The following is a 25335-nucleotide window of genomic DNA, read 5'->3' on the forward strand; positions in this document are numbered from 1 at the left end:
GCAACACACATTGTGACAACTGTCTGCTAGATAACCTTTAGAGAAGCGACACACAACTAGACAACTGTCCTGCTAGATAACCTTTAGAGAAGCGACACACCAGTAGACAACTGTCCTGCTAGATAACCTTTAGAGAAGCGACACACCAGTAGACAACTGTCCTGCTAGATAACCTTCAGAGAAGCGACACACAGAGCTCTCTTCCTCTCTCCATCTGTCTGTCACTTCATTGTGTTTTCTGATGGTCACCTCTCTTGTTGTTTTAGACCAACGTGATGTCCAGGAAGCAGGGGATGATGGGAAAAGGGTAAGGAATGTTGTGGGTAACCTCTCATAGGTACCATCCAGCCAGCCCATCTGTCTGTCTTACACTCTCTCTCTCTCTGTCTGTTTCTCTCAATTCAAATTCAATTTAAGGGTTTTATTGTCATGGGAAACATGTTTACATTGCCTGTAGCAAGTGAAGTAGATAATAAACAACAGTGAAATATTAACAATACAGAGATCTCTCTCTCTCCTCTCTTTCTCGCTTACTCTCTCCTTACTCTCTCTCCTCTCTCTCTCGCTTACTCTCTCCTTTCTCTCTCTCCTCTCTCTCTCGCTTACTCTCTCCTTTCCCTCTCCTCTCTCTCTCTCGCTTACTCTCTCTCTCTCTCCTCTCTCTCTCGCTTACTCTCTCCTTTCCCTCTCCTCTCTCTCTCGCTTACTCTCTCCTTACTCTCTCTCCTCTCTCTCTCGCTTACGCTCTCTCTCTCTCCTCTCTTTCTCGCTTACTCTCTCCTTTCTCTCTCTCCTCTCTCTCTCGCTTACTCTCTCCTTTCTCTCTCTCCTCTCTCTCTCGCTTACTCTCTCCTTTCCCTCTCCTCTCTCTCTCTCGCTTACTCTCTCTCTCTCCCTCTCTCTCTCGCTTACTCTCTCCTTTCCCTCTCCTCTCTCTCTCGCTTACTCTCTCCTTTCTCTCTCTCCCTCTCTCTCTCGCCTCTCTCTTCTCTCTCTCCTCTCTCTCTCTCGCTTACTCTCTCCTTTCTCTCCTCTCTCTCTCTCTCTCTTTTTTCTCTCTCCTCTCTCTCTCCTTTCTCTCTCTCCTCTCTCTCTCGCTTACTCTCTCTCTTTCTCTCTCTCTTCTCTCTTCTTTCTCTCTTCTCTCTCGCTTACTCTCTCCTTTTCTCTCGCTCTCTCCTCTCTCTTTCTCTCTCTACTCTCTCCTTTCTCTCTCTTCTCTCTCGCTACTCTCTCCTTTCTCTCTCGCTTACTCTCTCCTTTCTCTCTCGCTTACTCTCTCCTTTTTCTCTCCTCTCTCTCTCTCTCCTTTCTCTCTCTCTCGCTTACTCTCTCCTTTCTCTCTCTCTCCTCTCTCTCTTACTCTCTCCTTTCTCTCCTCTCTCTCTCGCTTACTCTCTCCTTTCTCTCTCTCTCTCTCTCCTTTCTCTCTCTCGCTTACTCTCTCCTTTCTCTCTCTCCTCTCTCTCTCGCTTACTCTCTCCTTTCTCTCTCTCGCTTACTCTCTCCTTTCTCTCTCTCCTCTCTCGCTTACTCTCTCTCCTTTCTCTCTCTCCTCTCTCTCTCGCTTACTCTCTCCTTTCTCTCTCTCTCTCTCTCGCTTACTCTCTCCTTTCCTCTCTCTCTCTCTCTCTCGCTTACTCTCTCCTTTTCTCTCTCCTTTCTCTCTCTCCTCTCTCTCTCTCTCTCACTCTCTCCTTTCTCTCTCTCTCTCTCGCTTACTCTCTCTCTTTCTCTCTCTCTCTCTCGCTTACTCTCTCTCTTTCTCTCTCTCTCTCTCTCGCTTACTCTCTCCTTTCTCTCGCTACTCTCGCTTACTCTCTCGCTTTCTCTCTCCTTTCTCTCTCTCCTCTCTCGCTTACTCTCTCCTTTCTCTCTCTCCTCCCTCCTGCTCTTCTCTTAGTCTCTCTCCTCTCTCGCTTACTCTCTCCTCTCTCCTTTCTCTCCTCTCTCGCTTACTCTCTCCTCTTCGCTTACTCTCTCTCTCTCGCTTACTCTCTCCTTTCTCTCTCTCCTCTTTCGCTTACTCTCTCCTCTCTCGCTCTCTCTTCTCTCTCCCTCTTTCGCTTACTCTCTCCTCTCTCGCTTACTCTCTCCTTTCTCTCTCTCTCTCGCTTACTCTCTCCTCTCTCTCCTGTCTCTCTCCTCTCTCGCTTACTCTCTCCTTTCTCTCTCTCTCCTCTTTCGCTTACTCTCTCTCTCTCGCTACTCTCTCTTTCTCTCCTCCTCTCTCGCCTCTCTCCTTCTCTCTCTTCTCCTGCTCTTTCTCTTAGTCTCTCTCCTCTCTCGCTTACTCTCTCCTCTCTCGCTTCTCTCTCTCTCTCTCGCTTCTCTCTCCTCTCTCTCTCTCTCTCTCCTTCTCTCTCTCTCTCCTCTCTCGCTTACTCTCTCCTCTCTCTCCTTCTCTCTCTCTCTCGCTTACTCTCTCGCTTACTCTCTCCTTTCTCTCTCTCCTCTCTCCTTTCTCTCTCCTCTCTTCTCTCCTCTCTCTTACTCTCTCTTTCTCTCTCTCCTCTCTCTTTCTCTCACTTACTCCTCTCCTTTCTCTCTCTCCTCTCTCACTTACTCTCTCCTTTCTCTCTCTCCTCTCTCGCTTACTCTCTCCTCTCTCTCTCCTCTCTCGCTTACTCTCTCCTTTCTCTCTCTCTCTCTCCTACTCTCTGCTTCTCTTCTCTCTCGCTTCTCTCTTTCTCTCTCGCTTACTCTCTCCTCTCTCTTTCTCTCTCTCTCCTCTCTCGCTTCTCTTACTCTCTCCTTTCTCTCTCTCTCTCTCTCTCTCTACTCTCTCACTTACTCTCTCCTTTCTCTCTCTCCTCTCTCGCTTACTCTCTCCTTCTCTCTCTCTTTCTCTCTCTCTCCTCTCTCGCTTACTCTCTCCTTTCTCTCTCCTTACTCTCTCCTCTCGCTACTCTCGCTTACTCTCTCCTTTCTCTCTCGCTACTCTCGCTTACTCTCTCCTTCTCTCCTCTCTCCTCTCTCGCTTACTCTCTCCTTTCTCTCTCTCTCTCGCTTACTCTCTCCTTTCTCTCTCTCCTCTCTCTCTTACTCTCTCCTTTCTCTCTTACTCTCTCCTTTCTCTTACTCTCTCGCTTACTCTCTCCTTTCTCTCTCTCCTCTCTGCTTACTCTCTCTCTTTCTCTCCTCCTCTCTCGCTTACTCTCTCCTTTCTCTCTCTCTCTCCTCTCTCTCCTCTCTCGCTACTCTCTCCTTTCTCTCTCTCCGCTTACTCTCGCTTCTCTCCTCTCTTTCTCTCTCCTTTTCTCTCTCTCCTCTTTCTCGTCTCTCTCTCTCTCTTTCTCTCTCTCCTCTCTCGCTTACTCTCTCCTCTCTCTCTCCTCTCTCGCTTACTCTCTCCTTTCTCTCTCTCCTCTCTCGCACTCTCTCCTTTCTCTCTCTCCCTCTCTCTTTCTCTCTCTCCTCTCTCGCTTACTTCTCTCCTTTCTCTCTCTCCTCTCTCGCTTACTCTCTCCTTTCTCTCTCTCCTCTCTCGCTTACTCCTCCTTTCTCTCTCTCCTCTCTCGCTCACTCTCTCGCTTACTCTCTCCTTTCTCTCTCTCTCCTCTCTCCGCTTACTCTCTCCTTTCTCTCTCTCTCTCTCTCTCGCTCTACTCTCTCCTTTCTCTCTCTCTCCTCTCTCGCTTACTCTCTCCTTTCTCTCTCTTCCCCTCCTGCTCTTTCTCTTAGTCTCTCTCTGTCTCGCTTACTCTCTCCTGTCTCTCTCTCCTCTCTCTCCTCTCTCTCGCTTACTCTCTCCTCTCTCTCCTCTCCCGCTTACTCTCTCCTCTCTCTCCTCTCTCGCTTACTCTCTCCTCTCTCGCTTACTCTCTCCTCTCTCTCCTCTCTCGCTTACTCTCTCCTTTCTCTCTCTCCTCTCTCTCCTCTCTCGCTTACTCTCTCCTCTCTCTCCTGTCTCACTTACTCTCTCCTTTCTCTCTCTCCCCCTCTCTTCTCTCCCCTCTCTTTCTCTTCTCACTCTTCCCCTCCTGCTCTTTCTCTTAGTCTCTCTCTCATCCTCTATTTCTGTCTTTCACCTACTCTATATCAACAGTCCCCCCCCAGGAGAAAATAAAGAACAGTGATTAGTTTTGTTGGTGTTTTCTCCAGCTAGCTGTGTCTTGACTGTAGCAGACCATTCTGTCATCTGAATGGCGTGTAATTGGTTTATTCAAATTAGTTGTCTAGTAAATAAATATCCAAACACTGAGAGGCTGAGTTTAATGAAGGTTCTGGAAACACTCTCTCTCTCTCTCTGAGTGGCTGAGTTTAATGAAGGTTCTGGAAACACTCTCTCTCTCTCTCTCTCTGAGTGGCTGAGTTTAATGAAGGTTCTGGAAACACTCTCTCTCTCTCTGAGAGGCTGAGAGGCTGAGTTTAATGAAGGTTCTGGTAAACACTCTCTCTCTCTGAGAGGCTGAGTTTATTGAAGGTTCTGGAAACACTCAATCACTTGTCCCTCTTTCTCTCCCTCTCTCTTTATTCCCTCTCTCTCTCCCTCTCTCTCTCCCTCTCTCTCTCCCTCTTTCTCTCCCTCTCTCTCTCTCTTTCTCTCCCTCTCTCCTCTCTCTCTCTCTCCCTCTTTCTCTCCCTCTCTCTCTCTCTCTCCCTCTTTCTCTCTCCCCTCTCTCTCCCTCTCTCTCCCTCTCTCTCTCTCTCTCTCCCTCTCTCCCTCTCTCTCCCCCTCTCTCTCTCTCTCTCCCTCTTTCTCTCTCTCCCTCTTTCTCTCTCTCCCTCTTTCTCTCTCTCCCTCTTTCTCTTTCTCCCTCTTTCTCTCTCTCCCTCTTTCTCTCTCTCCCTCTTTCTCTCTCTCCCTCTTTCTCTCTCTCCCTCTTTCTCTCTCTCCCTCTTTCTCTCTCTCCCTCTTTCTCTCTCTCCCTCTTTCTCTCTCTCCCTCTTTCTCTCTCTCCCTCTTTCTCTCTCTCCCTCTTTCTCTCCCTCTTTCTCTCCCTCTTTCTCTCCCTCTTTCTCTCCCTCTTTCTCTCCCTCTTTCTCTCCCTCTCGCTCTCCTATGCTTAGGCCATGTTCCCTACATAGTGCACTACAAACCTACTGCACTCTATAGGTAATCTGGAGTATCCATTTGGTACGCAGGCTGTCTGTGGTGCCTGGTTGTTACTATGACGTCCAGCAGGCCGTCTGTGGTGCCTGGTTGTTACTACGACGTCCAGCAGGCTGTCTGTGGTGCCTGGTTGTTACTATGACATCCAGCAGGCTGTCTGTGGTGCCTGGTTGTTACTATGACGTCCAGCAGGCTGTCTGTGGTGCCTGGTTGTTACTATGACGTCCAGCAGGTTGTCTGTGGTGCCTGGTTGTTACTATGACGTCCAGCAGGCCGTCTGTGGTGTCTGGTTGTTACTATGACAGTGATGTCCAGCAGGCTGTCTGTGGTGCCTGGTTGTTACTATGACGTCCAGCAGGTTGTCTGTGGTGTCTGGTTGTTACTATGACGTCCAGCAGGCCGTCTGTGGTGTCTGGTTGTTACTATGACGTCCAGCAGATTGTCTGTGGTGCCTGGTTGTTACTATGACGGTGATGTCCAGCAGGCTCTCGGTCATAACCTGTTTATCCACTCATTTTAATTAAACTACCACCACAGCAAGACCCTAACCTCACACACACCTCACACACACCATACACACACACACACCATACACATACATACACACACACACCATACACACACACATACACACACACCACACACATACACACACACCATACACATACACACACACCATACACACCATACACATACACACACCATACACATACATACACACACACACCATACACACACACACCATACACACACACACCATACACACACACACCATACACACACACACCATACACACACACACCATACACACACACACCATACACACACACCACACACACACCACACACACACCATACGCACACCATACACAAACAAGCCTACACACACTCATTCACTATAACTATGCCATACAACAGAAAATAGAGTATTAACACACACAACCACAGAGAAATAAATCCAGCACCTTCAGAATGTTTCACACCCCTTGACTTATTCCACATGATGTTGTTACAGCCTGAATTCAAAATGGATGACATTGACATTTTAGCTCATTTGTTGAAAATGCAATAGAGAAATATCTCATTTACATATTGCTAAATGACTTAAATGTAAATGTAAATGTAGTATTCAATCCCTTTGTTATGACAACTCCAAATTGAGCTCAGGTGGATCCAATTTCCTTTGATCATCCACAACTTGACTGGAGTCCACCTGTGACCAATACAAAAGAACCACACCTGTCTCTATATAAGGTCCCACAGCTGACAGTGCATGTCAGAGCAGGAACTATACCATGAAGTCGGAGGAACTGGAGAAACTGTCCCTTGATCTCACGGATAGAACTGTGAGGAATCAGATACACTATATAGACAGCAGTATGTGGACACCCCTTCAAATGAGTGGATTTGGCCAGTTCAGCCATACATCTCCATACAGCCATGCAATCTCCATAGACAAACATTGGTAGTAGAATGGCCTTACTGAAGAGCTCAGTGACTTTCAATGCTGCACCGTCATAGGATGCCACCTTTCCAACAAGTCAGTGCGTCAAATTTCTCCCCACCTAGAGCTACCCCTGGTCAACTGTAAGTGCTGTTATTGTGAAGTGGAACTGTCTAGGAGCAACAACCGTTGACCTGTGAAATGGTAGGCCACACAAGTTGAAGCACAAAGTGCCTAAAACTCGTCTGTCCACGGTTGCAACACTGGCTCCCGAGTTCCAAACGGCCCCTGGAAGCAAAATCAGCACAAGAACTGTTCGTTGGGAACTTCATGAAATGAATTTCTGTGGTCCTGTGCACAAAGCAAGGTCCATATAGAAATTGTTTGTCGCGATCGGTGTGGAAGAACGTGACTGGGCCTGCACAGAGCCTGACCTCAACCCCATCGAACACCTTTAGGATGAATTGGAACGCCGAGCTGCGAGCCAGGCCTAATCACCCAACATCAGTGCCAGACATCAATAATACTCTTGTGGCTGAATGGAAGCAAGTCCTCAGCAATGTTCTAGTGGAAAGTCTTCCCAGAGGAGTGGAGTCTGTTATAGCAGCAAAGGGGTACCAACTCCATATTAATGCCCATGATTTTGGAATAAGATGTTTGATGAGCAGTATGTGATGTCAACATGCTTTTGATCATGTAGTGTATCTGTGGAAGGGTATAAAACAATTTCTAGAGTGTTGAAAGTTTTCAAGAGCACAGTGGTCTCCAGTATTGGGAAATTTAACAAATATGGAACTAACCAGACTCTGCCTAGAGCTAGTGTCCGACCAAACTGAGCATCCGGGCAAGAAGGACCTTGGTCAGGGAGTTGACCAAAAACCCCAATGGCTGAGTTGGGAGAACCAGTCTCTACAGAACTTCACCAATCTGGGCTTTATGGGAGAGTGGCCAGACGGAAGCCACTCCTGAGAATAAGACAAATTACATCAAATATGGTGTTTTCAAAACAAGTCCTGTGAAATACTGAGCATAAGGCAAAATATCCTGTGGTCTGATCAGACTGAAATGGAACTCTTTGGTCTGAATACAATCAGGCACAGCTCATCACCTGTCTAACACCATCCCTACCGTGAAGCATGGTGGTGGCAGCATCATACTATGGGGATGCTTTTCAGCTGCAGGGACTGGGAGACTGGTAAGGATAGAGGAAACAGTGAATGGAGCCAAATACAGGCACAGAACCTGCTTCAGAGTGCGAACAACCTTAGACTGGGGTGAGGATATACGTTCCAACAGGACAATGACCCCGAGCCGCAGCCAAGCAACACTGGAATGGCTTCAGAACTAGAATGTGTCATTGAGTGGCCCACTCAAAGCTGATCCAGACTTCCCCAAAACGACTCAAAGCTGATCCAGACATCACCAAGACGACTCAAAGCTGATCCAGACATCACCAAGACGACTCAAAGCTGATCCAGACATCACCAAGACGACTCAAAGCTTGACCCAGACATCCCCAAGACGACTCAAAGCTGATCCAGACTTCCCCAAGACCACTCAAAGCTGATCCAGACATCCCCAAGACCACTCAAAGCTGATCCAGACATCCCCAAGACGACTCAAAGCTGATCCAGACTTCCCCAAGACGACTCAAAGCTGATCCAGACTTCCCCAAGACCACTCAAAGCTGATCCAGACTTCCCCAAGACGACTGAAAGCTCATCCAGACATCCCCAAGACGACTCCAAGCTGATCCAGACATCCCCAAGACGACTCCAAGCTGATCCAGACATCCCCAAGACGACTCCAAGCTGATCCAGACATCCCCAAGACGACTCCAAGCTGATCCAGACATCCCCAAGACGACTCCAAGCTGATCCAGACATCCCCAAGACGACTCCAAGCTGATCCAGACATCCCCAAGACGACTCAAAGCTGATCCAGACTTCCCCAAGACGACTCAAAGCTGATCCAGACATCCCCAAGACGACTCAAAGCTGATCCAGACATCCCCAAGACGACTCAAAGCTGATCCAGACTTCCCCAAGACGACTCAAAGTTGATCCAGACATCCCCAAGACGACTCAAAGCTGATCCAGACTTCCCCAAGACGACTCAGCTGCAATCGCCCCCAAAGGTGCTTTTACGAAGTATTGACCCAGGTGTGAACACTTCTATAAATGAGATTTCTGTATTTAAAAAAGAATAATAATTCATGGGGTATTGTGTGTAGATGGGTGAGAGAAAACAAATCAATGTAATCCATTTTGAATTCAGGCTGTAACACAACAAGATGTAGACGAAGTCAAGGGTAATTGACACGTTCTGATCCATCACACTATCAGCTTTGCTGTTCACCGTCCCAGAATCCCTCACATCTCTCTATCTCTCTCTCTCTGTTCGCGTTTGAAAATGTCATCTCACCAATCAGACAACACACACACACACACACACACACACACACACACACACACACACACACACACCTGTTTAGCCTCCAGTCAATGTTGTAAATGTCACTTCGACCCTGCATTTATCTTAAATAACTCTGACTTTTCAAAACAGATGATCTTTCTCTTGTTTGTCGTTGCCGTTCAGCCAATCTTCATGCAGGTCAGGTTTGATGGGTTTTTCCTCAGGCGCATTTTACAGTTATTAAAAAGATCCAAATCATCAGAGTGGAAACTGTTTTATTCTGTTCCTTTTCTGTTCATTGAAGCCTGTCAACAGTGGAGGTCTTTGGAGCTACTATAGTGTCCTATAGATGAGAGATGTGGATAGTGTCCTGGAGATGTGGATAGTGTCCTATAGATGAGAGATGTGGATAGTGTCCTATAGATGAGAGATGTGGATAGTGTCCTGGAGATGTGGATAGTGTCCTATAGATGAGAGATGTGGATAGTGTCCTGGAGATGTGGATAGTGTCCTATAGATGAGAGATGTGGATAGTGTCCTGGAGATGAGAGATGTGGATAGTGTCCTGGAGATGAGAGATGTGGATAGTGTCCTAGAGATGAGAGATGTGGATAGTGTCCTGGAGATGAGAGATGTGGATAGTGTCCTGGAGATGAGAGATGTGGATAGTGTCCTGGAGATGAGAGATGTGGATAGTGTCCTGGAGGTGTGGATAGTGTCCTGGAGATGTGGATAGTGTCCTAGAGATGAGAGATGTGGATAGTGTCCTGGAGATGTGGATAGTGTCCTGGAGATGTGGATAGTGTCCTGGAGATGACAGATGTGGATAGTGTCCTAGAGATGTGGATAGTGTCCTGGAGATGTGGATAGTGTCCTATAGATGAGAGATGTGGATAGTGTCCTATAGATGAGAGATGTGGATAGTGTCCTGGAGATGTGGATAGTGTCCTAGAGATGAGAGATGTGGATAGTGTCCTGGAGATGAGAGATGTGGATAGTGTCCTATAGATGAGAGATGAGGATAGTGTCCTATAGATGAGAGATGGATAGTGTCCTATAGCTGAGAGATGTGGATAGTGTCCTGGAGATGTGGATAGTGTCCTAGAGATGAGAGATGTGGATAGAGTCCTGGAGATGAGAGATGGATAGTGTCCTAGAGATGAGAGATGTGGATAGTGTCCTAGAGATGAGAGATGTGGATAGTGTCCTAGAGATGAGAGATGTGGATAGTGTCCTAGAGATGAGAGATGTGGATAGTGTCCTAGAGATGAGAGATGAGGATAGTGTCCTGGAGATGAGAGATGTGGATAGTGTCCTAGAGATGAGAGATGTGGATAGTGTCCTAGAGATGAGAGATGTGGATAGTGTCCTAGAGATGAGAGATGTGGATAGTGTCCTGGAGATGTGGATAGTGTCCTAGAGATGAGAGATGTGGATAGTGTCCTAGAGATGAGAGATGTGGATAGTGTCCTAGAGATGAGAGATGTGGATAGTGTCCTGGAGATGAGAGATGTGGATAGTGTCCTAGAGATGAGAGATGTGGATAGTGTCCTGGAGATGAGAGATGTGGATAGTGTCCTATAGATGAGAGATGTGGATAGTGTCCTAGAGATGAGAGATGTGAATAGTGTCCTATAGATGAGAGATGTGGATAGTGTCCTAGAGATGAGAGATGTGGATAGTGTCCTAGAGATGAGAGATGTGAATAGTGTCCTATAGATGAGAGATGTGGATAGTGTCCTGGAGATGTGAATAGTGTCCTGGAGATGAGAGATGTGGATAGTGTCCTAGAGATGTGGATAGTGTCCTAGAGATGTGGATAGTGTCCTAGAGATGAGAGATGTGGATAGTGTCCTAGAGATGAGAGATGTGGATAGTGTCCTGGAGATGTGGATAGTGTCCTAGAGATGAGAGATGTGGATAGTGTCCTGGAGATGAGAGATGTGGATAGTGTCCTGGAGATGTGGATAGTGTCCTGGAGATGAGAGATGTGGATAGTGTCCTATAGATGAGAGATGTGGATAGTGTCCTAGAGATGAGAGATGTGGATAGTGTCCTATAGATGAGAGATGTGGATAGTGTCCTAGAGATGAGAGATGTGGATAGTGTCCTGGAGATGAGAGATGTGGATAGTGTCCTGGAGATGAGAGATGTGGATATTGTCCTGGAGATGTGGATAGTGTCCTGGAGATGAGAGATGTGGATAGTGTCCTATAGATAAGAGATGTGGATAGTGTCCTGGAGATGTGGATAGTGTCCTATAGATGAGAGATGTGGATAGTGTCCTGGAGATGTGGATAGTGTCCTGGAGATGTGGATAGTGTCCTAGAGATGAGAGATGTGGATAGTGTCCTATAGATGAGAGATGTGGATAGTGTCCTGGAGATGTGGATAGTGTCCTATAGATGAGAGATGTGGATAGTGTCCTATAAATGAGAGATGTGGATAGTGTCCTGGAGATGTGGATAGTGTCCTATAGATGAGAGATGTGGATAGTGTCCTGGAGATGTGGATAGTGTCCTATAGATGAGAGATGTGGATAGTGTCCTGGAGATGAGAGATGTGGATAGTGTCCTGGAGATGAGAGATGTGGATAGTGTCCTAGAGATGAGAGATGTGGATAGTGTCCTGGAGATGAGAGATGTGGATAGTGTCCTGGAGATGAGAGATGTGGATAGTGTCCTGGAGATGAGAGATGTGGATAGTGTCCTGGAGGTGTGGATAGTGTCCTGGAGATGTGGATAGTGTCCTAGAGATGAGAGATGTGGATAGTGTCCTGGAGATGTGGATAGTGTCCTGGAGATGTGGATAGTGTCCTGGAGATGACAGATGTGGATAGTGTCCTAGAGATGTGGATAGTGTCCTGGAGATGTGGATAGTGTCCTATAGATGAGAGATGTGGATAGTGTCCTATAGATGAGAGATGTGGATAGTGTCCTGGAGATGTGGATAGTGTCCTAGAGATGAGAGATGTGGATAGTGTCCTGGAGATGAGAGATGTGGATAGTGTCCTATAGATGAGAGATGAGGATAGTGTCCTATAGATGAGAGATGTGGATAGTGTCCTATAGCTGAGAGATGTGGATAGTGTCCTGGAGATGTGGATAGTGTCCTAGAGATGAGAGATGTGGATAGAGTCCTGGAGATGAGAGATGTGGATAGTGTCCTAGAGATGAGAGATGTGGATAGTGTCCTAGAGATGAGAGATGTGGATAGTGTCCTAGAGATGAGAGATGTGGATAGTGTCCTAGAGATGAGAGATGTGGATAGTGTCCTAGAGATGAGAGATGAGGATAGTGTCCTGGAGATGAGAGATGTGGATAGTGTCCTAGAGATGAGAGATGTGGATAGTGTCCTAGAGATGAGAGATGTGGATAGTGTCCTAGAGATGAGAGATGTGGATAGTGTCCTGGAGATGTGGATAGTGTCCTAGAGATGAGAGATGTGGATAGTGTCCTAGAGATGAGAGATGTGGATAGTGTCCTAGAGATGAGAGATGTGGATAGTGTCCTGGAGATGAGAGATGTGGATAGTGTCCTAGAGATGAGAGATGTGGATAGTGTCCTGGAGATGAGAGATGTGGATAGTGTCCTATAGATGAGAGATGTGGATAGTGTCCTAGAGATGAGAGATGTGAATAGTGTCCTATAGATGAGAGATGTGGATAGTGTCCTAGAGATGAGAGATGTGGATAGTGTCCTAGAGATGAGAGATGTGAATAGTGTCCTATAGATGAGAGATGTGGATAGTGTCCTGGAGATGTGAATAGTGTCCTGGAGATGAGAGATGTGGATAGTGTCCTAGAGATGTGGATAGTGTCCTAGAGATGTGGATAGTGTCCTAGAGATGAGAGATGTGGATAGTGTCCTAGAGATGAGAGATGTGGATAGTGTCCTGGAGATGTGGATAGTGTCCTAGAGATGAGAGATGTGGATAGTGTCCTGGAGATGAGAGATGTGGATAGTGTCCTGGAGATGTGGATAGTGTCCTGGAGATGAGAGATGTGGATAGTGTCCTATAGATGAGAGATGTGGATAGTGTCCTAGAGATGAGAGATGTGGATAGTGTCCTATAGATGAGAGATGTGGATAGTGTCCTAGAGATGAGAGATGTGGATAGTGTCCTGGAGATGAGAGATGTGGATAGTGTCCTATAGATGAGAGATGTGGATAGTGTCCTAGAGATGAGAGATGTGGATAGTGTCCTATAGATGAGAGATGTGGATAGTGTCCTAGAGATGAGAGATGTGGATAGTGTCCTGGAGATGAGAGATGTGGATAGTGTCCTGGAGATGAGAGATGTGGATATTGTCCTGGAGATGTGGATAGTGTCCTGGAGATGAGAGATGTGGATAGTGTCCTATAGATAAGAGATGTGGATAGTGTCCTGGAGATGTGGATAGTGTCCTATAGATGAGAGATGTGGATAGTGTCCTGGAGATGTGGATAGTGTCCTGGAGATGTGGATAGTGTCCTAGAGATGAGAGATGTGGATAGTGTCCTATAGATGAGAGATGTGGATAGTGTCCTGGAGATGTGGATAGTGTCCTGGAGATGTGGATAGTGTCCTGGAGATGACAGATGAGGATAGTGTCCTAGAGATGTGGATAGTGTCCTAGAGATGTGGATAGTGTCCTAGAGATGTGGATAGTGTCCTGGAGATGTGGATAGTGTCCTATAGATGAGAGATGTGGATAGTGTCCTGGAGATGTGGATAGTGTCCTGGAGATGACAGATGTGGATAGTGTCCTATAGATGAGAGATGTGGATAGTGTCCTGGAGATGTGGATAGTGTCCTGGAGATGTGGATAGTGTCCTAGAGATGAGAGATGTGGATAGTGTCCTGGAGATGAGAGATGTGGATAGTGTCCTATAGATGAGAGATGTGGATAGTGTCCTATAGATGAGAGATGAGGATAGTGTCCTATAGATGAGAGATGAGGATAGTGTCCTATAGATGAGAGATGAGGATAGTGTCCTGGAGATGTGGATAGTGTCCTATAGATGAGAGATGTGGATAGTGTCCTATAGATGAGAGATGAGGATAGTGTCCTGGAGATGTGGATAGTGTCCTATCGATGAGAGATGTGGATAGTGTCCTATAGATGAGAGATGTGGATAGTGTCCTAGAGATGAGAGATGTGGATAGTGTCCTAGAGATGAGAGATGTGGATAGTGTCCTATAGATGAGAGATGTGGATAGTGTCCTGGAGATGAGAGATGTGGATAGTGTCCTATAGATGAGAGATGTGGATAGTGTCCTATAGATGAGAGATGTGGATAGTGTCCTAGAGATGAGAGATGTGAATAGTGTCCTATAGATGATAGATGTGGATAGTGTCCTGGAGATGTGAATAGTGTCCTGGAGATGAGAGATGTGGATAGTGTCCTAGAGATGTGGAGAGTGTCCTAGAGATGAGAGATGTGGATAGTGTCCTAGAGATGAGAGATGTGGATAGTGTCCTAGAGATGAGGATAGTGTGCTAGAGATGAGGAACGGGGATAGTGTCCTAGAGATGTGGATAGTGTCCTGGAGATGCGGATAGTGTCTTCCGGCGCCGACTGAGATGGCCGCCTCGCTTCGCGTTCCTAGGAAACTATGCAGTTTTTTGTTTTTTTACGTGTTATTTCTTACATTAGTACCCCAGGTCATCTTAGGTTTCATTACATACAGTTGAGAAGAACTACTGAATATAAGATCAGCGTCAATTCACCATCAGTACGACCAAGAATATGTTTTCCGCGACGCGGATCCTGTGTTCTGCCTTACAAACAGGACAACGGAATGGATCGCATGCAGCGACCCAAGGAAACGACTCCGAAAAAGAGGGAAACGAGGCGGTGTTCTGGCCAGACTCCGAAAAAGGGCACATCGCGCACCACTTCCCAGCATTCTTCTTGCCAATGTCCAGTCTCTCGACAACAAGGTTGACGAAATCCGAGCAAGGGTGGCATTCCAGAGGGACATCAGAGACTGCAACGTTCTCTGCTTCACGGAAACATGGCTTACTGGGAAGACGCTATCCAGGGCGGTGCAGCCAACGGGTTTCTCCACGCATCGCGCCGACAGAAACATACATCTCTCTGGTAAGAAGAGTGGCGGGGGCGTATGCCTCATGACTTATGGGACATGGTGTGATGAAGGAAACATACAGGAACTCAAATCCTTCTGTTCACCTGATTTAGAATTCCTCACAATCAAATGTAGACTGCATTATCTTCCAAGAGAATTCTCTTCGATTATAATCACAGCCGTATATATCCCCCCCCAAGCAGACACATCGATGGCTCTGAACGAACTTTATTTAACTCTTTGCAAACTGGAAACCATTTATCCGGAGGCTGCATTCATTGTAGCTGGGGATTTTAACAAAGCTAATCTGAAAACAGGACTCCCTAAATTTTATCAGCATATCGATTGCGCAACCAGGGTGGTAAAACCTTGGATCATTGTTACTCTAACTTCCGCGACGCATATAAGGCCCTGCCCCGCCCCCCTTTTGGGAAAGCTGACCACGACTCCATTTTGCTGATCCCTGCCTACAGGCAGAAGCTAAAACAAGAGGCCCCCACGCTGAGGTCTGTCCAACGCTGGTCAGACCAAGCTGACTCTACACTCCAAGACTGCTTCCATCACGTGGACTGGGATATGTTTCGTATTGCATCAGATGGAAATATTGACGAATACGCTGATTCGGTGTGCGAGTTCATTAGAACGTGCGTTGAAGATGTCGTTCCCATAGCAACGATAAAAACATTCCCTAACCAGAAACCGTGGATTGATGGCAGCATTCGCGTGAAACTGAAAGCGCGAACCACTGCTTTTAATCAGGGCAAGGTGTCTGGCAACATGACTGAATACAAACAGTGCAGCTATTCCCTCCGTAAGGCTATTAAACAAGCTAAGCGTCAGTACAGAGACAAAGTGGAATCTCAATTCAATGGCTCAGACACAAGAGGCATGTGGCAGGGTCTACAGTCAATCACGGACTACAAGATGAAATCCAGCCCAGTCACGGACCAGGATGTCTTGCTCCCAGGCAGACTAAATAACTTTTTGCCCGCTTTGAGGACAATACAGTGCCACTGACACGGCCTGCAACGGAAACATGCAGTCTCTCCTTCACTGCAGCCGAGGTGAGTAAGACATTTAAACGTGTTAACCCTCGCAAGGCTGCAGGCCCAGACGGCATCCCCAGCCGTGCCCTCCGAGCATGCGCAGACCAGCTGGCCGGTGTGTTTACGGACATATTCAATCAATCCCTATACCAGTCTGCTGTTCCCACATGCTTCAAGAGGGCCACCATTGTTCCTGTTCCCAAGAAAGCTAAGGTAACTGAGCTAAACGACTACCGCCCCGTAGCACTCACTTCCGTCATCATGAAGTGCTTTGAGAGACTAGTCAAGGACCATATCACCTCCACCCTACCTGACACCCTAGACCCACTCCAATTTGCTTACCGCCCAAATAGGTCCACAGACGATGCAATCTCAACCACACTGCACACTGCCCTAACCCACCTGGACAAGAGGAATACCTATGTGAGAATGCTGTTCATCGACTACAGCTCGGCATTCAACACCATAGTACCCTCCAAGCTCGTCATCAAGCTCGAGACCCTGGGTCTCGACCCCGCCCTGTGTGCAACTGGGTACTGGACTTCCTGACGGGCCGCCCCCAGGTGGTGAGGGTAGGCAACAACATCTCCTCCCCGCTGATCCTCAACACGGGGGCCCCACAAGGGTGCGTTCTGAGCCCTCTCCTGTACTCCCTGTTCACCCACGACTGCGTGGCCACGCACGCTCCAACTCAATCATCAAGTTTGCGGACGACACAACAGTGGTAGGCTTGATTACCAACAACGACGAGATGGCCTACAGGGAGGAGGTGAGGGCCCTCGGAGTGTGGTGTCAGGAAAATAACCTCACACTCAACGTCAACAAAACTAAGGAGATGATTGTGGACTTCAGGAAACAGCAGAGGGAACACCCCCCTATCCACATCGATGGAACAGTAGTGGAGAGGGTAGCTAGTTTTAAGTTCCTCGGCATACACATCACAGACAAACTGAATTGGTCCACTCACACTGACAGCGTCGTGAAGAAGGCGCAGCAGCGCCTCTTCAACCTCAGGAGGCTGAAGAAATTCGGCTTGTCACCAAAAGCACTCACAAACTTCTACAGATGCACAATCGAGAGCATCCTGGCGGGCTGTATCACCGCCTGGTACGGCAACTGCTCCGCCCTCAACCGTAAGGCTCTCCAGAGGGTAGTGAGGACTGCACAACGCATCACCGGAGGCAAACTACCTGCCCTCCAGGACACCTACACCACCCGATGTTACAGGAAGGCCATAAAGATCATCAAGGACATCAACCACCGAACCACTGCCTGTTCACCCCGCTATCATCCAGAAGGCGAGGTCAGTACAGGTGCATCAAAGCTGGGACCGAGAGACTGAAAAACAGCTTCTATCTCAAGGCCATCAGACTGTTAAACAGCCACCACTAACATTGCGTGGCTGCTGCCAACACACTGTCATTGACACTGACCCAACTCCAGCCACTTTAATAATGGGAATTGATGGGAAATGATGTAAATATATCACTAGCCACTTTAAACAATGCTACCTTATATAATGTTACTTACCCTACATTATTCATCTCATATGCATATGTATATACTGTACTCTACATCATCGACTGCATCCTTATGTAATACATGTATCACTAGCCACTTTAACTATGCCACTTTGTTTACTTTGTCTACACACTCATCTCATATGTATATACTGTACTCGATACCATCTACTGTATGCTGCTCTGTACCATCACTCATTCATATATCCTTATGTACATATTCCTTATCCCCTTACACTGTGTATAAGACAGTAGTTTTGGAATTGTTAGTTAGATAACCAACAAGTAATCACTGCATTGTCGGAACTAGAAGCACAAGCATTTCGCTACACTCGCATTAACATCTGCTAACCATGTGTATGTGACAAATAAAATTTGATTTGATTTAGTGTCCTAGAGATGCGGATAGTGTCCTAGAGATGAGGAACGGGGATAGTGTCCTGGAGATGAGGGATGTGGATAGTGTCCCATAGATGAGAGACCCCGATAGTGTCCTGGAGATAAGGATAGTGTCCTAGAGATGAGAGATTTGGATAGTGTCCTAGAGATGAGGATAGTGTCTTAGAGATGTGGATAGTGTCCTAGAGATGAGAGCTGCAGATAGTGTCCTAGAGATGAGAGATGCAGATAGTGTCCTAGAGATGAGAGATGCAGATAGTGTCCTAGAGATGAGAGATGCAGATAGTGTCCTAGAGATGCGGATAGTGTCCTAGAGATGAGAGATGTGGATAGTGTCCTAGAGATGTGGATAGTGTCCTAGAGATGTGGATAGTGTCTTAGAGATGAGAGATGTGGATAGTGTCTTAGAGATGAGAGATGTGGATAGTGTCTTAGAGATGAGAGATGTGGATAGTGTCCTAGAGATGAGAGATGTGGATAGTGTCCTAGAGATGAGGATAGTGTCTTAGAGATGAGAGATGTGGATAGTGTCTTAGAGATGAGAGATGTGGATAGTGTCCTAGAGATGTGGATAGTGTCCTAGAGATGTGGATAGTGTCCTAGAGATGTGGATAGTGTCCTAGAGATGTGGATAGTGGATAGTGTCCTAGAGATGTGGATAGTGTCCTAGAGATGGGGATAGTGTCCTAGAGATGGGGATAGTGTCCTAGAGATGGGGATAGTGTCCTAGAGATGAGAGATGAGGATAGTGTCCTAGAGATGAGGATAGTGTCCTAGAGATGAGGAACGGGGATAGTGTCCTAGAGATTTGGATAGTGTCCAAGAGATGAGAGATGGGGATAGTGTCCTAGAGATGTGGATAGTGTCCTAGAGATGAGAGATGTGGATAGTGTCCTAGAGATGAGAGATGTGGATAGTGTCCTAGAGATGAGAGATGGGGATAGTGTCCTAGAGATGGGGATTAGTGTCCTAGAGATGAGGATAGTGTCCTAGAGATGAGAGATGGGGATAGTGTCCTAGAGATGAGGATAGTGTCCTAGAGATGTGGATAGATGAGGATAGTGTCCTAGAGACGAGGATAGTGTCCTAGAGATGAGAGATGTGGATAGTGTCCTAGAGATGAGAGATGTGGATAGTGTCCTAGAGATGAGAGATGTGGATAGTGTCCTGGAGATGAGAGATGTGGATAGTGTCCTAGAGATGAGAGATGTGGATAGTGTCCTGGAGATGAGAGATGTGGATAGTGTCCTATAGATGAGAGATGTGGATAGTGTCCTAGAGATGAGAGATGTGAATAGTGTCCTATAGATGAGAGATGTGGATAGTGTCCTAGAGATGAGAGATGTGGATAGTGTCCTAGAGATGAGAGATGTGAATAGTGTCCTATAGATGAGAGATGTGGATAGTGTCCTGGAGATGTGAATAGTGTCCTGGAGATGAGAGATGTGGATAGTGTCCTAGAGATGTGGATAGTGTCCTAGAGATGTGGATAGTGTCCTAGAGATGAGAGATGTGGATAGTGTCCTAGAGATGAGAGATGTGGATAGTGTCCTGGAGATGTGGATAGTGTCCTAGAGATGAGAGATGTGGATAGTGTCCTGGAGATGAGAGATGTGGATAGTGTCCTGGAGATGTGGATAGTGTCCTGGAGATGAGAGATGTGGATAGTGTCCTATAGATGAGAGATGTGGATAGTGTCCTATAGATGAGAGATGTGGATAGTGTCCTAGAGATGAGAGATGTGGATAGTGTCCTGGAGATGAGAGATGTGGATAGTGTCCTGGAGATGAGAGATGTGGATATTGTCCTGGAGATGTGGATAGTGTCCTGGAGATGAGAGATGTGGATAGTGTCCTATAGATAAGAGATGTGGATAGTGTCCTGGAGATGTGGATAGTGTCCTATAGATGAGAGATGTGGATAGTGTCCTGGAGATGTGGATAGTGTCCTGGAGATGTGGATAGTGTCCTAGAGATGAGAGATGTGGATAGTGTCCTATAGATGAGAGATGTGGATAGTGTCCTGGAGATGTGGATAGTGTCCTGGAGATGTGGATAGTGTCCTGGAGATGACAGATGTGGATAGTGTCCTAGAGATGTGGATAGTGTCCTAGAGATGTGGATAGTGTCCTAGAGATGTGGATAGTGTCCTGGAGATGTGGATAGTGTCCTATAGATGAGAGATGTGGATAGTGTCCTGGAGATGTGGATAGTGTCCTGGAGATGACAGATGTGGATAGTGTCCTATAGATGAGAGATGTGGATAGTGTCCTGGAGATGTGGATAGTGTCCTGGAGATGTGGATAGTGTCCTAGAGATGAGAGATGTGGATAGTGTCCTGGAGATGAGAGATGTGGATAGTGTCCTATAGATGAGAGATGTGGATAGTGTCCTATAGATGAGAGATGAGGATAGTGTCCTATAGATGAGAGATGAGGATAGTGTCCTATAGATGAGAGATGAGGATAGTGTCCTGGAGATGTGGATAGTGTCCTATAGATGAGAGATGTGGATAGTGTCCTATAGATGAGAGATGAGGATAGTGTCCTGGAGATGTGGATAGTGTCCTATCGATGAGAGATGTGGATAGTGTCCTATAGATGAGAGATGTGGATAGTGTCCTAGAGATGAGAGATGTGGATAGTGTCCTAGAGATGAGAGATGTGGATAGTGTCCTAGAGATGAGAGATGTGGATAGTGTCCTATAGATGAGAGATGTGGATAGTGTCCTATAGATGAGAGATGTGGATAGTGTCCTAGAGATGAGAGATGTGAATAGTGTCCTATAGATGATAGATGTGGATAGTGTCCTGGAGATGTGAATAGTGTCCTGGAGATGAGAGATGTGGATAGTGTCCTAGAGATGTGGAGAGTGTCCTAGAGATGAGAGATGTGGATAGTGTCCTAGAGATGAGAGATGTGGATAGTGTCCTAGAGATGAGGATAGTGTGCTAGAGATGAGGAACGGGGATAGTGTCCTAGAGATGTGGATAGTGTCCTGGAGATGCGGATAGTGTCTTCCGGCGCCGACTGAGATGGCCGCCTCGCTTCGCGTTCCTAGGAAACTATGCAGTTTTTTGTTTTTTTACGTGTTATTTCTTACATTAGTACCCCAGGTCATCTTAGGTTTCATTACATACAGTTGAGAAGAACTACTGAATATAAGATCAGCGTCAATTCACCATCAGTACGACCAAGAATATGTTTTCCGCGACGCGGATCCTGTGTTCTGCCTTACAAACAGGACAACGGAATGGATCGCATGCAGCGACCCAAGGAAACGACCAAAAAGAGGGAAACGAGGCGGTGTTCTGGCCAGACTCCGAAAAAGGGCACATCGCGCACCACTTCCCAGCATTCTTCTTGCCAATGTCCAGTCTCTCGACAACAAGGTTGACGAAATCCGAGCAAGGGTGGCATTCCAGAGGGACATCAGAGACTGCAACGTTCTCTGCTTCACGGAAACATGGCTTACTGGGAAGACGCTATCCAGGGCGGTGCAGCCAACGGGTTTCTCCACGCATCGCGCCGACAGAAACATACATCTCTCTGGTAAGAAGAGTGGCGGGGGCGTATGCCTCATGACTTATGGGACATGGTGTGATGAAGGAAACATACAGGAACTCAAATCCTTCTGTTCACCTGATTTAGAATTCCTCACAATCAAATGTAGACTGCATTATCTTCCAAGAGAATTCTCTTCGATTATAATCACAGCCGTATATATCCCCCCCCAAGCAGACACATCGATGGCTCTGAACGAACTTTATTTAACTCTTTGCAAACTGGAAACCATTTATCCGGAGGCTGCATTCATTGTAGCTGGGGATTTTAACAAAGCTAATCTGAAAACAGGACTCCCTAAATTTTATCAGCATATCGATTGCGCAACCAGGGGTGGTAAAACCTTGGATCATTGTTACTCTAACTTCCGCGACGCATATAAGGCCCTGCCCCGCCCCCCTTTTGGGAAAGCTGACCACGACTCCATTTTGCTGATCCCTGCCTACAGGCAGAAGCTAAAACAAGAGGCCCCCACGCTGAGGTCTGTCCAACGCTGGTCAGACCAAGCTGACTCTACACTCCAAGACTGCTTCCATCACGTGGACTGGGATATGTTTCGTATTGCATCAGATGGAAATATTGACGAATACGCTGATTCGGTGTGCGAGTTCATTAGAACGTGCGTTGAAGATGTCGTTCCCATAGCAACGATAAAAACATTCCCTAACCAGAAACCGTGGATTGATGGCAGCATTCGCGTGAAACTGAAAGCGCGAACCACTGCTTTTAATCAGGGCAAGGTGTCTGGCAACATGACTGAATACAAACAGTGCAGCTATTCCCTCCGTAAGGCTATTAAACAAGCTAAGCGTCAGTACAGAGACAAAGTGGAATCTCAATTCAATGGCTCAGACACAAGAGGCATGTGGCAGGGTCTACAGTCAATCACGGACTACAAGATGAAATCCAGCCCAGTCACGGCATCCCCAGCCGTGCCCTCCGAGCATGCGCAGACCAGCTGGCCGGTGTGTTTACGGACATATTCAATCAATCCCTATACCAGTCTGCTGTTCCCACATGCTTCAAGAGGGCCACCATTGTTCCTGTTCCCAAGAAAGCTAAGGTAACTGAGCTAAACGACTACCGCCCCGTAGCACTCACTTCCGTCATCATGAAGTGCTTTGAGAGACTAGTCAAGGACCATATCACCTCCACCCTACCTGACACCCTAGACCCACTCCAATTTGCTTACCGCCCAAATAGGTCCACAGACGATGCAATCTCAACCACACTGCACACTGCCCTAACCCACCTGGACAAGAGGAATACCTATGTGAGAATGCTGTTCATCGACTACAGCTCGGCATTCAACACCATAGTACCCTCCAAGCTCGTCATCAAGCTCGAGACCCTGGGTCTCGACCCGCCCTGTGTGCAACTGGGTACTGGACTTCCTGACGGGCCGCCCCCAGGTGGTGAGGGTAGGCAACAACATCTCCTCCCCGCTGATCCTCAACACGGGGCCCCACAAGGGTGCGTTCTGAGCCCTCTCCTGTACTCCCTGTTCACCCACGACTGCGTGGCCACGCACGCCTCCAACTCAATCATCAAGTTTGCGGACGACACAACAGTGGTAGGCTTGATTACCAACAACGACGAGATGGCCTACAGGGAGGAGGTGAGGGCCCTCGGAGTGTGGTGTCAGGAAAATAACCTCACACTCAACGTCAACAAAACTAAGGAGATGATTGTGGACTTCAGGAAACAGCAGAGGGAACACCCCTATCCACATCGATGGAACAGTAGTGGAGAGGGTAGCTAGTTTTAAGTTCCTCGGCATACACATCACAGACAAACTGAATTGGTCCACTCACACTGACAGCGTCGTGAAGAAGGCGCAGCAGCGCCTCTTCAACCTCAGGAGGCTGAAGAAATTCGGCTTGTCACCAAAAGCACTCACAAACTTCTACAGATGCACAATCGAGAGCATCCTGGCGGGCTGTATCACCGCCTGGTACGGCAACTGCTCCGCCCTCAACCGTAAGGCTCTCCAGAGGGTAGTGAGGACTGCACAACGCATCACCGGAGGCAAACTACCTGCCCTCCAGGACACCTACACCACCCGATGTTACAGGAAGGCCATAAAGATCATCAAGGACATCAACCACCCGAACCACTGCCTGTTCACCCCGCTATCATCCAGAAGGCGAGGTCAGTACAGGTGCATCAAAGCTGGGACCGAGAGACTGAAAAACAGCTTCTATCTCAAGGCCATCAGACTGTTAAACAGCCACCACTAACATTGCGTGGCTGCTGCCAACACACTGTCATTGACACTGACCCAACTCCAGCCACTTTAATAATGGGAATTGATGGGAAATGATGTAAATATATCACTAGCCACTTTAAACAATGCTACCTTATATAATGTTACTTACCCTACATTATTCATCTCATATGCATATGTATATACTGTACTCTACATCATCGACTGCATCCTTATGTAATACATGTATCACTAGCCACTTTAACTATGCCACTTTGTTTACTTTGTCTACACACTCATCTCATATGTATATACTGTACTCGATACCATCTACTGTATGCTGCTCTGTACCATCACTCATTCATATATCCTTATGTACATATTCCTTATCCCCTTACACTGTGTATAAGACAGTAGTTTTGGAATTGTTAGTTAGATAACCAACAAGTAATCACTGCATTGTCGGAACTAGAAGCACAAGCATTTCGCTACACTCGCATTAACATCTGCTAACCATGTGTATGTGACAAATAAAATTTGATTTGATTTAGTGTCCTAGAGATGCGGATAGTGTCCTAGAGATGAGGAACGGGGATAGTGTCCTGGAGATGAGGGATGTGGATAGTGTCCCATAGATGAGAGACCCCCGATAGTGTCCTGGAGATAAGGATAGTGTCCTAGAGATGAGAGATTTGGATAGTGTCCTAGAGATGAGGATAGTGTCTTAGAGATGTGGATAGTGTCCTAGAGATGAGAGCTGCAGATAGTGTCCTAGAGATGAGAGATGCAGATAGTGTCCTAGAGATGAGAGATGCAGATAGTGTCCTAGAGATGAGAGATGCAGATAGTGTCCTAGAGATGCGGATAGTGTCCTAGAGATGAGAGATGTGGATAGTGTCCTAGAGATGTGGATAGTGTCTTAGAGATGAGAGATGTGGATAGTGTCTTAGAGATGAGAGATGTGGATAGTGTCTTAGAGATGAGAGATGTGGATAGTGTCCTAGAGATGAGAGATGTGGATAGTGTCCTAGAGATGAGGATAGTGTCTTAGAGATGAGAGATGTGGATAGTGTCTTAGAGATGAGAGATGTGGATAGTGTCCTAGAGATGTGGATAGTGTCCTAGAGATGTGGATAGTGTCCTAGAGATGTGGATAGTGTCCTAGAGATGTGGATAGTGGATAGTGTCCTAGAGATGTGGATAGTGTCCTAGAGATGGGGATAGTGTCCTAGAGATGGGGATAGTGTCCTAGAGATGGGGATAGTGTCCTAGAGATGAGAGATGAGGATAGTGTCCTAGAGATGAGGATAGTGTCCTAGAGATGAGGAACGGGGATAGTGTCCTAGAGATTTGGATAGTGTCCAAGAGATGAGAGATGGGGATAGTGTCCTAGAGATGTGGATAGTGTCCTAGAGATGAGAGATGTGGATAGTGTCCTAGAGATGAGAGATGTGGATAGTGTCCTAGAGATGAGAGATGGGGATAGTGTCCTAGAGATGGGGATTAGTGTCCTAGAGATGAGGATAGTGTCCTAGAGATGAGAGATGGGGATAGTGTCCTAGAGATGAGGATAGTGTCCTAGAGATGTGGATAGATGAGGATAGTGTCCTAGAGA

General features: G+C 47.0%; 1 long non-coding RNA gene across 1 annotated transcript in view; it reads left to right on the forward strand.

The window, feature by feature from the left end:
- The first annotated feature begins 282 nt into the window (after positions 1-282).
- LOC124021802 overlaps positions 283-25335 on the forward strand; it is a 45906-nt gene continuing 20853 nt past the window's right edge. Inside the window, exon 1 of the long non-coding RNA XR_006836313.1 lies at positions 283-307. This is a non-coding gene — a long non-coding RNA (uncharacterized LOC124021802). The remainder of the gene's footprint in view (positions 308-25335) is intronic.

This window comes from Oncorhynchus gorbuscha, unplaced genomic scaffold (assembly GCF_021184085.1).
Source record: "Oncorhynchus gorbuscha isolate QuinsamMale2020 ecotype Even-year unplaced genomic scaffold, OgorEven_v1.0 Un_scaffold_1216, whole genome shotgun sequence".
NCBI classification, from domain to species: domain Eukaryota; kingdom Metazoa; phylum Chordata; class Actinopteri; order Salmoniformes; family Salmonidae; genus Oncorhynchus; species Oncorhynchus gorbuscha.